General features: G+C 49.3%; 1 long non-coding RNA gene across 2 annotated transcripts; it reads right to left on the bottom strand.

Annotated features, from left to right (window-relative positions):
• Nucleotides 1-10,872: 10,872 nt before the first annotated feature.
• On the bottom strand, nt 10,873-13,623 carry LOC124237487 (uncharacterized). 2 transcript variants are annotated; one of them, XR_006888014.1, is made up of 5 exons: nt 13,331-13,623; nt 12,493-12,696; nt 11,980-12,098; nt 11,768-11,891; nt 10,873-10,994 (listed from the first exon to the last, which is right to left on the bottom strand). It is a non-coding gene; the product is annotated as an uncharacterized LOC124237487 (long non-coding RNA). The 2 variants fall into 2 exon arrangements; XR_006888013.1 differs by having other exon boundaries at nt 12,493-13,623.
• Nucleotides 13,624-13,965: the final 342 nt, after the last annotated feature.

The following is a 13,965-nucleotide window of genomic DNA, read 5'->3' as shown; positions in this document are numbered from 1 at the left end:
ATTACACAAAATAGCTCCGAGCATCACATGCCAATTATCCTATTTGCTCCTCCAACATGGACAAGGGACTTGATGAGGTGAGAAAGTCTTAGGAGGGAGCAGGAAATGGAATAACCTAGTTTCCATTGGAGAAATGGAAGTTGAAGGAACAAATTTGTAAATTGGCTCAGCAATTTAGTTAAAACATGAGCCTTGGCTCTCTCAAATTTGCAACCTAGGACTTATCACTCCCCTTAGTTCTGAAATTAGTTAGTGCAATGGCCTGTTTACGTGTAATTAACTGTAACGCGAATTTACAACTAGTCTTGCTCTGGGCTGGGCAATGGGCATGTGATACATACCACCTGGTCCAGCCCATTTCCGGAAGCTGGCGGGGTGGATGACCGTTTGCTGCCAGAAGGGAGTTGAGAGGATGACACTACACACAGAATCACTGGAAAAGAAAACAGACAGGATGTTTCACGGGTTGAAGCACAACAGGAGGGAGGGGGTGGCGCTGCTCTGGGGGGACGTGTGAGAAATGCGTCCACCTAATTTAGAAGACTGAAGGTTAGCTGTTCCTTGCCTTCCCTCCATCGGTCCCAGAGACCAATTCAAATGCTTTTTCCAAGCTTCCCTTCACTCCTCCAGGCCCCACCGCACCAGCCCCAGGCTGCTGTCATCTCTGTTCTCACCATAACCTTTGTGTTTACTGATTGCTAACCACTGGCAAGGACCTGGACTAAATGCACTACAGGTATTAATTTGTTCAGCTGCCTCCACCCCATCACCCATAAGAAAGGAAGCATTATTGCCTTTGTCCAGAGGAGGATGGAGAGGCCCAGAGAGGTTAGGTAACCTGCCCAAGTTCACACAGCTAGTGAGGAATGGGGACCAAGTTCTTAGTCATACACTGCACATCTCTGACATCAATCACCTGCTCCCTTTACTTATGGATAGCATCTATTCCTCTTCTGGTGTGTGAACCTGGGGGTGCCTGGATGTAAGTCATCACTGAAGATCTGTGCCTTTTAAGAAGCCCTGCCCCTGAAATCGATGGAGACCGGGCACCCTGAATCCTGTTTGGGAAGCCATAGCGCCCCCTGGTGCCTGAGAAGTCTAACTTTAGCCCCCAGCTGGCCCACGCCAAGGCTCCCAGCCCTCAGGGCCAGGTCTGCAGAGCTGAGCCGCCCAAGGTAGGAGGCAGCTGTTCCCCACAGCTGCGGCCACGGAGGTTTCTGAGGGTGCTCTATGGGAATGCCTCAAGCCACGAAGCCCAGGCACGACATGGGCTTTCTGGCTGATGCTGGGTGGCCAGGCGCTTCTCTGCCAGGCCCAGCAGTCCCAGAAAGACATCCCAGGGAGGAAGACCGTGTGGGAGGGTGCCCCTCAGGAGTCGTTCTTCAGGAGAGTTCCTGAGTCTTCTTGGCTGGCTGGTTGGAAGCTCCTGCAGAGGGCAGCAGTTCGCTTGTTTATGTGGATACACACAGGGCCTTGTGCTCTGAAGGGCCCAGGCTCGGTGCAGTGCTCTGTGGAAATAAATGAAAACCAACCAAGTGAGAACAAGCAAAGGGTGTGTATTCTGAGCTGGCTACAGCAAGGGAGGCGGTCGCCGCGTTTTGGCAGAGATTCAAAGGCAGGCAGGGGGGCTGGGAAAGCTTCATAGCGCAGAAAAGGGAAGACTTCAGATGTGTCCTGACTGGAGGCCGTTGGCTCGGGAAGCTGGAGGCGGGCCAACTAGAAGAGGGGCATCCTCTGTGATTGGTTAGGGGTGCATATTGGGCTGTCTCTGGTTGGTCCTGAGTTGGAAGCAGGGACAAAAACTAGGGAAGCTGTCAGTTATTGATCATGTCCTGGCCATTTGGGGCTGACTGTTACAAGGATTATTGATGGCGTCCTGGATTGTCACTAGAGATGACAGTCTGACTTCCTACGAGAATGACTTGTGTAAAAGCCTGGCTTCCTGGCTTGGTTATTGTGGATAAGGAGCTGGTTTCCTGGGCACGTTGCTGCAGGCTGTGGGTCGGAGTTCTGTTTTTATATCTGGTTTGGCTTTTGACCCTATGTGTATGCAGTCTTATACTCTGCTGTTGCTGTCTTGAAATTCTGGACAAGAGGCCTCATATTTTCCTTTCACACTGGGCCATGCAGATGACATAGCCATTCCTGGGTTCCTCTTTGGACTCATGACCAAGGAAGCCTTCATGTGGTTCTGAGTGGAGCCTGACCTGGCTGTAGTTTTCAGACTTTTACTTAGAAGGGGATACCGTGCTGTCACCAAGGGCCTCCTCTGGGAACCCTAGTTGATGAGCCTGTTTCCTTCTCAAGCTGGCACCCCCTCTGTTGTGTTTTTTCCGTCTTGGTATGGCCAAGGTCTTCTGGGCAGTGTGGGTAATCAGTGAGCACAGGCCAAAAGAAACTTCTACTTTGTGTTAAATTTCACTAATTCAGATCCTGTTAGTTTTAAATAGAGAAGTTTTGGTCTATTTTTGAAAAAAATATTTGCTAAGCAAATGACTGTGCTAAAAGCTTGCAGAGAGGAAGGTGATATTTAATCTGTCAAGAGCAAAATTTTCAAGGACCTAATCAGCATTGTGTTATACAAAACCAATGAATTGCCTTCTAAGTATAAAATCAAATTTCAGTGCGTTTTTTGCTGCTCATGTGTTGGAGGACGTGGCCACTGGTTGACCCTCAAGTTGGACCCGGGCTCCTCACCCCCTCCCCTGTCCTTGGAACGTACGTTCCACCCACCATTCCCACAGTGGGAGCTGTATCAAGGACGCAGCCTTGAGAGAGTAAGGTGGTGTTGAGGCCACCTGGATGGCACACGAGACTGGACCCAGTTAAGGCCTCTACATACACTTTTCAGATTCTGGCAGGCAGATGTGGAGATCTTCCTGTCTTACAGCCGCTCAAGACAAGCCCCGTAAGCCAGCTCCCCTGCTTCTTAAACTGCCCCTCCCAATCTAGACTGGTCTGCCTCCTTCCTCAGTCTCTTCTTGCCCTTCGTGTCTGGGGACCAGTTTCAAATTTCACCCGGGGAACTCCCGAGGTGGCGAACCAACATCCTCAAAGTGGCTCCTCCCGCCCCCACTTGTAGGCTTGTCAAGGCGCCCCAAAATGCTCGTAAGCAAGAAAATGGAACATTTGCACAGTGATTTGCTCATTGTGGCTTGTCCACCTCGCCCCGAGGGGCTGGGGCCCTTTTGAGCTGTCCTTGCTGCTCCATCGCAGATTCCCTGGAGCACACCCAGCCCACATGGTGCGTCCCTACAGCACTCGCTCCCTCCCTTCCCTTGTGGGGACCAGTCCCTCCGACCTGCCGTCTCCCCTCCCTGCACATGGCTGCCTCCTCGGAGCAGTCCCTCATCCCCCTCCCCGAGTCCCAACAAAAAGCTCTGGGGCAGACGGAGCCAGCTCCCAGGCCACACTGCCACTTAGTAGCTGTGAGACCTTCACCAGGCTGCTGAACGTCGGGCAGCCTCATCTTCCTCATCTGTGCTACGGGATAGTGAGCCTGCCCCGCATGGGGTCCAGGCCAGCGCTAGAGAAGATAACGCGCACGTGAGGGGTTAGCGCTGCTGGCCCAGATCCACACTCCATAAACCTAGCCATGGTTACCCCCCCGCGCTGCTGGGTTTAACTCCATAACTTCATCACCATCACCTCACTGCTTTGGTTAAATTTTTCTTTCTGGTCAAAGAAAATTTCCCCCTTTAAGTATCACCTCAGACATCAGCTCTGGCTTTGATGGCCCTCCAAACGCAAAGGGTGATCATTTGTCTCCACTGAGGGTACTGAGAATATGACACAGGGGCTGTTGGCCACTGCCAAGGAGGTCTTTTCTAAACCTTTGGTAAAACAGTAATATGGGCTGGCGTACGAGTGTGGCCTCCCAAGGTGGCTGTTGGCAAGGGGGAAGAGCTCATTTGCATGAAGGTTGTTTTGGAAGAAGTCCTTCTGCTCTCCAGCCATGCCTCCACCGCAGAGTGGTGGGGAGGGTGCTGGACACAGTCAATGGTGATTAATAACCAACAGCCTCGGGCACCGCCGCCCCACTCCACTCCTGGGTTACCCCCTGCTCTGCCCTGTGCCATGCTCAGTTTGAAGACTGTTGCATCTGGCTGGTACCTGCATAAGTGACTCACAGGACAGTGCCATCATGACGCTTTTGCAAACACCCGGTGGTCACTTTGGTTCTGAGTGGTTGGAGAAACACAATAAGTGCTCACTAAAAGCCTTCCCGGGCCATGTGCCCCATTGCCCTGGTTTCTTGGTGACCTTGATCCCACCTGTCCTGCCTTCAGTACTTTGCACTTTTCACAAAAGTCTCCGGGGAGCCCGAGAAACACTTGAATTACAGACCGGAAAACAGCCTTGAGATGCACTTTTTTTTTTAAAGATTACGTTTTTTCCTTTTTCTCCCCAAAGTCCCCCGGTACACAGCTGTATATTCTTAGTTATGGGTCCTTCTAGTTGTGGCATGTGGGACGCTGCCTTAGCGTGGTTCAATGAGCAGTGCCATGTCCGTGCCCAGGATCCGAACTGGCGAAACCCTGGGCCACCGAAGCAGAGCGCATGAACTTAACCACTCGGCCACGGGGCTGGCCCCAAGATGCACTTCTTTTGATTGAACGAAACCCAAGAGTTTTTGACCCAAGCATCATTCAAACACAAGTCCCAGGTTTCTTATAATCAGTAGGGAGAGGACCCTAGGAAATGTGTTATACAAAACGAGATGGAACTTTTGACCTGCTCCAGCTGGCCCTGGAGCTGTCACAGCTGGAACCCTGCATCCCCTTCATCATCACCCCAGAGTTCACTTCACCTCTGTTTTCTGGATCCTGTATCTTTCTCTTTCTAAGTCAAAACTCCTGTTTGCGGGGAGCATATTTTCCAGAAGCTTCCTGAGAAAGGGTACATGGGAGTAAACTTTCTGAGACATCTTATCTCTGAGAATGTCTTTGTTCTGTTTTAACATCTATTGATAGTATGGTCCGGTGCACATTTCGAGGTTAGAAATCCTCTCCCTCAGAATTTTGAAGGTGTTGCTCCTTTCTCTTCTAGCTCCCTGTGTTGCCATGACCTGTCCTTCGTCTGTGGGGACCTGGCTCTTGGTTTTGTTCCTGTTTTATCCTCTGGATGCATTTAGGATCATCCCTTTTCCCCCAGTATTCTGGGATTTCACGATGATATGTCTTCACGTGAGACTGTTTTCATTCCCTTGCTGGGCTCTTAAGGGACTTTTGTCCAGGAAGTCATGTCCACACTTTACAAGTAATAACAAAATATACAATACTCTTTGCTGTATATTCTGTATGGACAATTGATTCTCATAGAATGCTTTCATTTTTGTTATTGTGGAACTCTTATAGTGTAACCAAACTTTAGTTGCAATTCAAGAATGATTTGGCAAAATCAGACTATGAATAAATAGCTGTTTATTACCCAGTTCAGCAAAGGAGGTGCTCATGTCCTTAATGAATGAATGTACTTCTGATACGAATGTTATTTAAATTTTCATTTATGTTAAGGAGTTAAGACAAAAGTCAGACAACAAAGACGTTGGACCTCACAGATACAGTAGGCGTAAATAACCTCGAAAACATGGATAATAGTAACATGTTGTAAAAATGTAAATTTTACGTGTAGTAAAATTTTGTAAATTAGGAATAAATTTTGAGTATTCATTATATTTGCTTTTAATACAATTTACTTAATTGTATGTTTATATAATTTTAAATAGTGGTTGTGTTTAGCAACCAGCCTGAAAAATTCCTGAAAATTTAAAAAGCGGCTCCCACAAGCCCAAACAAGACAGCTCCAGCTAACCTTATGTCCTTCAGGTTTGGGGCTGTGTGTTTAGTCTCTTTCTCTCAATGTTATCTTTGTGAGATTCATCTGTATTGTGGTGTCACAACAATGTTATTAACACTGCCTTCTCATAGTCCATTGAATGATTATACCACAATTTATTTATCTATTCTGTTGATGGGCATGGAGTTGCTTTCAGTTTGGGGCTATTAGGAGTAAAATTGCTATGACATTCTTGTACATATATTTTGGTTAACATAAGTCAGCATTTCTGTTGGCGTATACCTAGGAGTGGGTCATAAGGTGCATGCCAACAGTTTTTCAAAATGGTTGTACCACTTCACACTCCCACCAGCAGTGTATGAGTGTTCCAGTAGCACCATCTCTTTGCCAAGACTTGGTATTGCGTGTCCCTGTCATTTTAGCCATTCTGTTTGGTGTGTAGTGGTATCACATTGTGATTTCACTTTCATTTTCATATGACTTATGAAATTGCACAAATTTTCATATTTTATTGGCTATTTATAAATCTCCTTTTGTGAAGAATCTCTTCTAAGGTTTTGCCTGGGGAGGAAGGACAGAGATGGACCAAGGTAGAGCAAGGAGAGCTTTGGGGGCCACCATTTTTTTGAAAACTTTTGGTATCTGCAAGGATTGACTCCAGGGTCAGTGGGAAACAATATCTTGTTATGCTCAATTAGCACTTTTGTTTTGGTGAGGAAGATTGGCTCTGAGCTAACATCTGTTGCCAGTCTCCCTCTTTTTGCCTGAGGAAGATTGTCACTGAGCTCACATCTGTGCCAATCTTCCCCTATTTTGTATGTGAGATGCTGCCACAGCATGGCTTGATGAACAGTGTGTAGGTCTATGCCCAGGATCTGAACCCCTGAACCCAAGGCCACTGAAGCAGAGCATGCAAACTTAACCAATACCCCACCAGGCTGGCTCCAACACCTTGTTTTCTGAGATGTCTATAGCTGCAGAATTTCTTTGAATGGCATGGTGCCTGCCAGGAGGCTCTCTCTTCCTTTCAAGTGAGCTGGAATACGTAAGGAATGTGATAGCTCATTAGGGAATGTGTCCCAGCCTGACTCATGGAGAGGCTGGTGTTTGTCCTAGGCCATTGGAATTCCTAGCTCCAGCTGCCATTTGTAGCAGAGCTTGACTCTACAATACCCTATAAGCCGTTGACCATAGCACTATTGAACCTATATGAATCAGCCCCTCAGGGCCCAAGTCATGTCAGGTTAGAGGCAGCATAATCCTCTCCACTTATACTGAGTCTCATTTAAGTTTCTTTCCCACCTTGCAGTGTTTATAAAAAAGGATGAAATTCAACACCTCTCTTCTTCTTCTCTGTATTTCAAATTAACCAGATAATTCCCCCCTTTCAAGGTCTGCTGCAGTGTAGATGGAAAAGCTTCCAGTGCTGCATCTAACTAGCTGTGTGGTTTTGAGTAAATCACTTTATCTTTCTGCCACTCAACCTCCTCACCCATAAAATGGGTATATCCACTGATCAGATAATTGATGCAAAAGCAAACCGTGAACCTTAGGTAACTGGACAAATGTAAATTATTATTTATATTAAAGTTTGGACTTGATATATTTGGTCATGCAAACCTATGAGAGGGCACTTTAGCAAGGTGTAGGTCTTGGGGGCCCGAGGCCAGGAACAATGTGGGGAAGAAGTAAGAGCGACATACAGTAGACTCTGGAAATCCATGGCCAAATTTCAACTCCTGGCTGGCTTGCAGCAAAAGCAGGAGGCTGCGGATCTGAGTTGGTGAAGCGGCCAGTGTAGAAATTCATCCAACCACTGGAGGGAGGCATACATTTGGTTGGGTATCAGATTGGTCTCTACGATGTTTACCTAAACCCCTCATGCTGCCTGCAGCTTTATTTCATACTTGTAGGTCTGAAAGAAGTGCTAGACCCGATTTTACCTCGCTTATCTTCTTCTTCAACATCACCACCAGCATCAGCTTCATCCTGGTCTTTGTCCAACTGTCCACAGTCTTGTAATCTCTTTGCCCTCTTTTAGGAGTGAAAAAATTCTCTTTAAAAATCACACTTTCCAATGAGGAATACAATTTTCTAGCAATCCAGAGACTCATGTCTGCCAACCAGCGCATCTTTTCTCTGTAGTAAAGTTATACGAGATGCCAACTTTTGAACTGTAAGTTGGCTGGTCCACCCACGCCAACCAGAAGGACAGACTCGCTTGGAGGCGAGCTGTGTGGGCCAGGCTCTGAGGGAGCTTCTGCTGTCACATTTGATTTCTGCAGAAGGAGAACACCAAGACTATGGTGAGGGTCCGGCTTGAGAAAGAATCTGTTTATTTTTGGAGTTTCTGATAAGGCCAAAAACAGGAAAGAGGAAAAAAAAAAAAAAAAGATTGAACGTTCAACAAATCCATTTCACTGATACTAATGTTACCAGCTTCTCTGGGAAATGCCAACCTGGGCAGCTCTGAAGCAGTAAGAAAGCACCAGGCACACATTTTCTCTCGACTGGAGGAGGAGGAGAAGGCGGAAGTCATCCCAAGTTTCTTGTAGAGGGGAGAGGTTGACCCCGGGGTCAGCCAAGTCAGCCCCTCTCCTCTCCTGGTGGTGCCCGTTCCCGCCTCTGCTCGGCCCCCCCATGGGACCCTGCTGGGAAGCTGGTGAGATGCTGGGCTGGCGCCACTCCCTGTACTTTCTGGCCTGCCGCCTGGGCGGAAGTGCTTGGGGGTCAGGAGCAGCTCCAGAGAGTCCTGGAAAATTAGGAACTTTATACCTTTCCTTGTATATACTTGGGTATTTTCCTGAGAAATAATTAGCGTGTATTTTGTAATTTTAAGAGTAGTATTAAGAAAATCTAAACTCAGGAGATTTGGTTGGTTTCCACTAATTCTTTCCCCAATTTGACCAACACTCCCTGGGTATATGGGTACCAGGCCCTGTGCCAGCCCCCCCAGATACAAGATGAAGGAGACCCTGGCTTGCCCTTGAGTGGCTTGAGGAGGACACAGATAGACAAGTATCTAAATGAGATACGAGGTGTGGGGCCGGGGCAGGGGAGGTACCAGACAAAGAGCAAGAGGGCAGGCGGCCTCTGGGAGCCTGGGAAGGCTTTATGGGGAGGCTGTGCTCGAGCTGAATCTGGAAATATGAGTAAGTCGTCCCTACACAGACGAGTAGGGAAGGGCATTCCAGACAAACAGAATAGCCTGTGTGATGGCTTGGAGGTGTCAACAATTGAGTCACCCACAAGTGTTGAGTATGGTTGGAGTGTTCTCAGAGAGATGGACAAGAAATCTGGCCTGAAAAGTGGTCAGAGGTCAGATCACGGAGAGACTATGTGCCATGCTAAGGAGTTAGGATGTCATTTATTCATTCAACAAACATTTATTGAGCACCTCCTATGTGCTCTCATCATTGTGGGCACTGACAGTATATATTGATCAACAGTCAATCCTTGCCCTTATGGTCTTACCTTCTAATGATGGGGGAGGGATGGACAGTAATCCAGGAAACAAGTAAATGAGCAAGATAATTTCAGGGAATGGCACCAACTTATAAAGAAATGTGAAGCAGGTTAAGGAGCTGAAGAGGAGGAAGGGAGAGGAAAGAAGTTGCTATTTTAGGTTAGGCAGGGCATTCCAGAAGAGATCTGAAGGAGGTGAGAGAGGGGCCAGGGGAATATCTGGGACAGAGAAGAGCATCTGCAGGTGTGTGCAGGGGAGAGGCGAGGAGGGCAGGCAGAGGCGGTAGGGGGCCGGATCATAGGCCCCTGGGGGAGATGGCAGGGCCTGTGGGTTTTATCTGAAATGAGCGCGGACACCATGAGGACGTTAGGCAGAGGAAGAACATGGGCTGATTTCCGTCTTCAAAGAACCCCTCCTGCTGCTGTGTTACGAATGAACCGTGGGGGAGAGAGCACAGAACGAGGCCGATGTGCGAGGGGGCTCCTGATGGGGCAGGGGTGGCAGTGGGGGAGTGGAGAGAGGGGGTCAGATGCTGTGTACCTTATCCCTCAGCTCAGTGGTTCTCAAAGTGGGGTCCCCGGAGCATCACCTGAGAACTTGTGAAAAATGCAAATTCTCAGGCTCCCCCCAGCACTGCTGAGTCAAGAGATTCCGGGGGGAGGGCGGGGTGCCCAGCAATCTGTGGTTTAAAACACCCTTCAGGTGACTCTGGGGCAAGTTAGAGAGACACTGACCATTACGATGGTGGCGAGTCCTGAGGAGTTTTGAGCAAGAGGCTGGACTGGATCTGATGTTGCCCTTGGGAAGATGGGTCTGGTGGCTCTGTGGGGGGAGGAGAGGAGTCTCCAACCAGCAAGAGGTGACGAGGATGCCATGAGGGCCAGTGTGACTGGGGATGACACAGAGGAGGAGAGAGGCAATAAGGTAGGAAACAGCTAACATTGGCTGAGTGTCAGTTATATGCTGGGCACTGAGCTGTTTCACTTGGATTATCCCGTTTAATCCTTGCAGTCGCCCTCAAGGCAGCTTTTGTTATTATTCCCACGTAACAGATGAGAAAACCGAGGCTTATTGAAATTAAAAAAAAAAGCACTACATGCACAGCTTTGTGGATGCAATTCCACTGAATGGTATGCTTGAAAATGGCTAAAATAGCAAATTTTATGCAATTGAAAGATTTTTTTTTTAAAGATTTTATTTTTTTTCTTTTTCTCCCCAAAGTCCCCTGGCACATAGTTGTATATTCTCAGTTGTGGGTCCTTCTAGTTGTGGCATGTGGGATGCCACCCCAGTGTGTCTCAATGAGTGGTGCCACTTTTAAAAAAAGGTTTTAAAGGGGGGCTGGCCCCGTGGCTGAGTGGTTATGTCCGCACACTCCGCTGCAGACGGCCCAGTGTTTCGTCAGTTCGAATCCTCGGCGCAGTCATGGCACTGCTCATCAAGCCACGCTGAGGCGACATCCCACATGGCACAACCAGAAGGACCCGCAACTAAGAATATGCAGCTATGTACTGGGGGGCTTTGGGGAGAAAAAGGAAAAAAAATAAAATCTTAAAAAAAAAAAAGGTTTTAAAGAAAACCCCCCACAACAAATAACAACCCCATACGTTTTCATCTGTAGACAGCCAGAATTCAAACGCAGCCAGAACAAACTTAGCCTGAGCTCCCCAGCACGGTGGTTTGTGTAAGAGGCGGACTTGACACAGCACGAGGTTGGAGGGTGGGTCATCTAAAGAGTGTTCATGTCAGTTTATTAATTTGGGGCGTTGTATTAATATACACCACAGTCCAGTTTCCCAGGTCAAAAAGTTTATGGCTCATCTTTGCTGCTTTCCTTAGACTGATCCACTGTCTCCTATCTGGATTATACTTTTGAAATAGTGCCTGGGTTTCCTGCCCTACGCCCTGTCCACAGTGCCACCATCTGGCTACTGCAGACCAGAACTCCAGCAGCCTCCTCATGGGCTCTCCAGGCTCCCTCCCAGCTCCTCTGCAAACCATACATATTGTCTTACAATCCTGGGATCATAGTGGACCTCTTTACTCAGAAGCTTAGAGCTCAACTTGGTTCCCCAAGTCTGATGATCCCCAAGCCCTGCAGATACCAGAGTGATTCTTCTAACCAACACCCTGATGGGCTCTTCTCAAAACTCTCCAACTCTCCCTTTCTCGCTCAGAATGAAAGACAAAGCCCTGTGTGACCAGCCCCCGAGTGATTCTGCCTGCGCATTCCGCTGCTACACTTTCTCCTCTTCCTCCCCTTTGATCACTCAGCTCTGGTCTCATCAGCCTCTGTGCTGAACTAGAAGTTGCCAGGCACATCGCTCCCCCAGGTCTTTGCCCTCGCTGTGCCCTCTGCCTGGAACACTCTCCCGCAGACTCTCTGGATGGCTCCTCCTTCTTGACTCTGCTCAATTTGACACCTTATTTAAAACTCAGTTCCTTCCCCAGGCACCCTGGTCTCCCTCGCCCTGCGCTGTTCGCCCCCCAGGCACCCATCACCTTTGCACATTGTGATATTTTGAATCCAAGTCTGACTCCCTCTCCAGTGAGGACAAGGGCGTTTGTTGTTTTCTTCACAGATGTATCCCAATCCCCTGGCACATAGTAGGTGCTCAACAAACCTCTGTAGAATAATGGAGTGAATGAATGAATGACTGGCTACTTTCCCAATTTCCCAAGGAAAATCTGGGCTTGTATAATTTCCTTCTTACCTCTGCTGCATTTTGATTCTCAGTGAATCTTTAAGCTGCTTGGGGCAGAAGTGGAGGCCGCCGGACCACGGGTTTGCACCTGACCTTGGGTGGGGATGACGCCACTGCCTCTTGCCAGGCTGAGGGACAGAAGGAAGAAATGACGTTTCTGCGCCTGGCAGCTCTGCCCCGCCCCCTCAGCCTCCCTCGGGTTCTGACCCTTCCCAGGGGCTGAGCAGAGGAGAGAGGGGCCAAGGCAGAGTGAGAGGAGGAGCCCAGGGAGGGGGCTCAGCATTGGTTTGCATGTCTCTGTAGGGACTGGGGCAGGAGGACCAGGACTGGTCAGGAGAGATGCTTTTCTGTCTCCCGTCTTTCACTTCTCTGCCTCTGGCCGCGTTTTCAAACCCAACCCAGCGGGGAAGGGCCCAGTAGGAAGAGCTGAATGGAACCTTTCATTTTGCTGCCTATTTAGTAAAGCTGGGCTCTCGGGGCGCCCTTTCGAACCCGGCCAGGCGGTCTGGACTCCTGCATCACCTTGTCCCGCGCGGTGCTGGCCGCTCCCGAGCTGCCGGGAGCTCCTTTGCCCAGGAGGAAGTTTGTGCCGATTCCTGGTCTGGGCCTCGCGAAGATGCGAATGCGGGCGACGGTGCTCCCAGCTGGCCTCTCTGCAGCCTGTCTTCACAGAGCTGACATTTCCAGAAGTTGCAACACTGCGCCCCCCAAGCTTTAGTGGAAATCCTAAAGGCTCCGAAAACCAGAAGTTGTTTGTTGTTATTTTGGTAACTAACCTGAATTTGGTGGCAAACTTCACCTGAACTGAGGCTGTTAACAATTCTTCTTTTGGTCCTCTGAGTGTGAAGATTAGTATGTCTTGCTGCAGAAATATGAATATGTCTAATTGTGTCCTGCTATGTTAATATATTTAATTGTTGTGTGCTGTCCCAGATCCCCCGGGGGTGTCACGGACCATACCATACTGCACTGTGTGAGCATTCTTAAATTGGAAGCTTCTGAATTTCCACCCACAGCTGCCCCAGGGTTTGGATAAAGGTCATGCATCTATGTGTGTCCTATGATAGGGAGATAGCGGGAAGTAATCTCTCTGAGTCAGACAGCCTGGCTTCAGCTAGCAAATCCTGGCTGCTGGTCTTGGCAAGCCTCTTAACCTCCTGGGCCCTCTGTTTCTTAGTCTGTAAGGTGGTGGCCATGACAGTGCTCTCCCAGCACTGTGACAAGTCTGCCCCTGGCTATCTCACCACCTGCATTTCCCATCACTTGCTTGCAGGCCCCTCTTCTTGGACTCATTCTCCCCCGGATGTCTCCAGGCCTGGCTCCCACCCCATGTTCAATGTCCACTGTGCTCAGGAGTCACCTCCCCAGAGAGGCCTCCTGATCCTATCAGTGAGGCATTGGTCTCCCCCGGCCCCAGTCACGCCTTCTCCCACTCTGCTTTTCTGCCCAGCGCGTGTCTCCACCTGCAAGGATACTCTGTGACTATTTATCTCCTTGTAAATCGCCTGTCTCCCCCACTGGAATGTCAGCGCCAGGGCGGGGTTTCTTTGCTGATTCTCGGCTGCCTGGCCAGCAGCCCGGTGGGTGCTCAGTGTGGAGTGCAGCAGGGGGGCAGCATCCTTGGCAAAGGTGCCCTCGTGGAGCCCAGAGGGGAAGGACAGCAGGACCAGGACAGATCGCCCGCCTTCCCGCACTCTCAGGCCTCTGTCTTGTCTTCCCTGAAGGCCACATGCAGCTGCTGAGTCCTCGTTTTATTCTTAGCGGGGGTTGGAGGAGGCCGAGGAGGGCTGCGTGTGTGGGAGTGGGGGCCAAGGGAAAGGAAAGACAAGTTCGGTTTTTCTTGTGAGGACCCAAGGCCAAGCTGGTTAGGTGTTTCCTTAAACGCCTTTTTAGTGTGGGTTTCGGGAAATGACTAGGAGGGGCATTTCCAGAGCCCTCTCTGCCCGCACTGTGACATTCTTGCCACCCTGGAGTGGGTGTTTGGTTTTGGAAACG

This window comes from Equus quagga, chromosome 3, assembly GCF_021613505.1.
Source record: "Equus quagga isolate Etosha38 chromosome 3, UCLA_HA_Equagga_1.0, whole genome shotgun sequence".
Lineage (NCBI taxonomy): Eukaryota > Metazoa > Chordata > Mammalia > Perissodactyla > Equidae > Equus > Equus quagga.
This window is presented reverse-complemented; position numbering and strand designations above follow the sequence as displayed.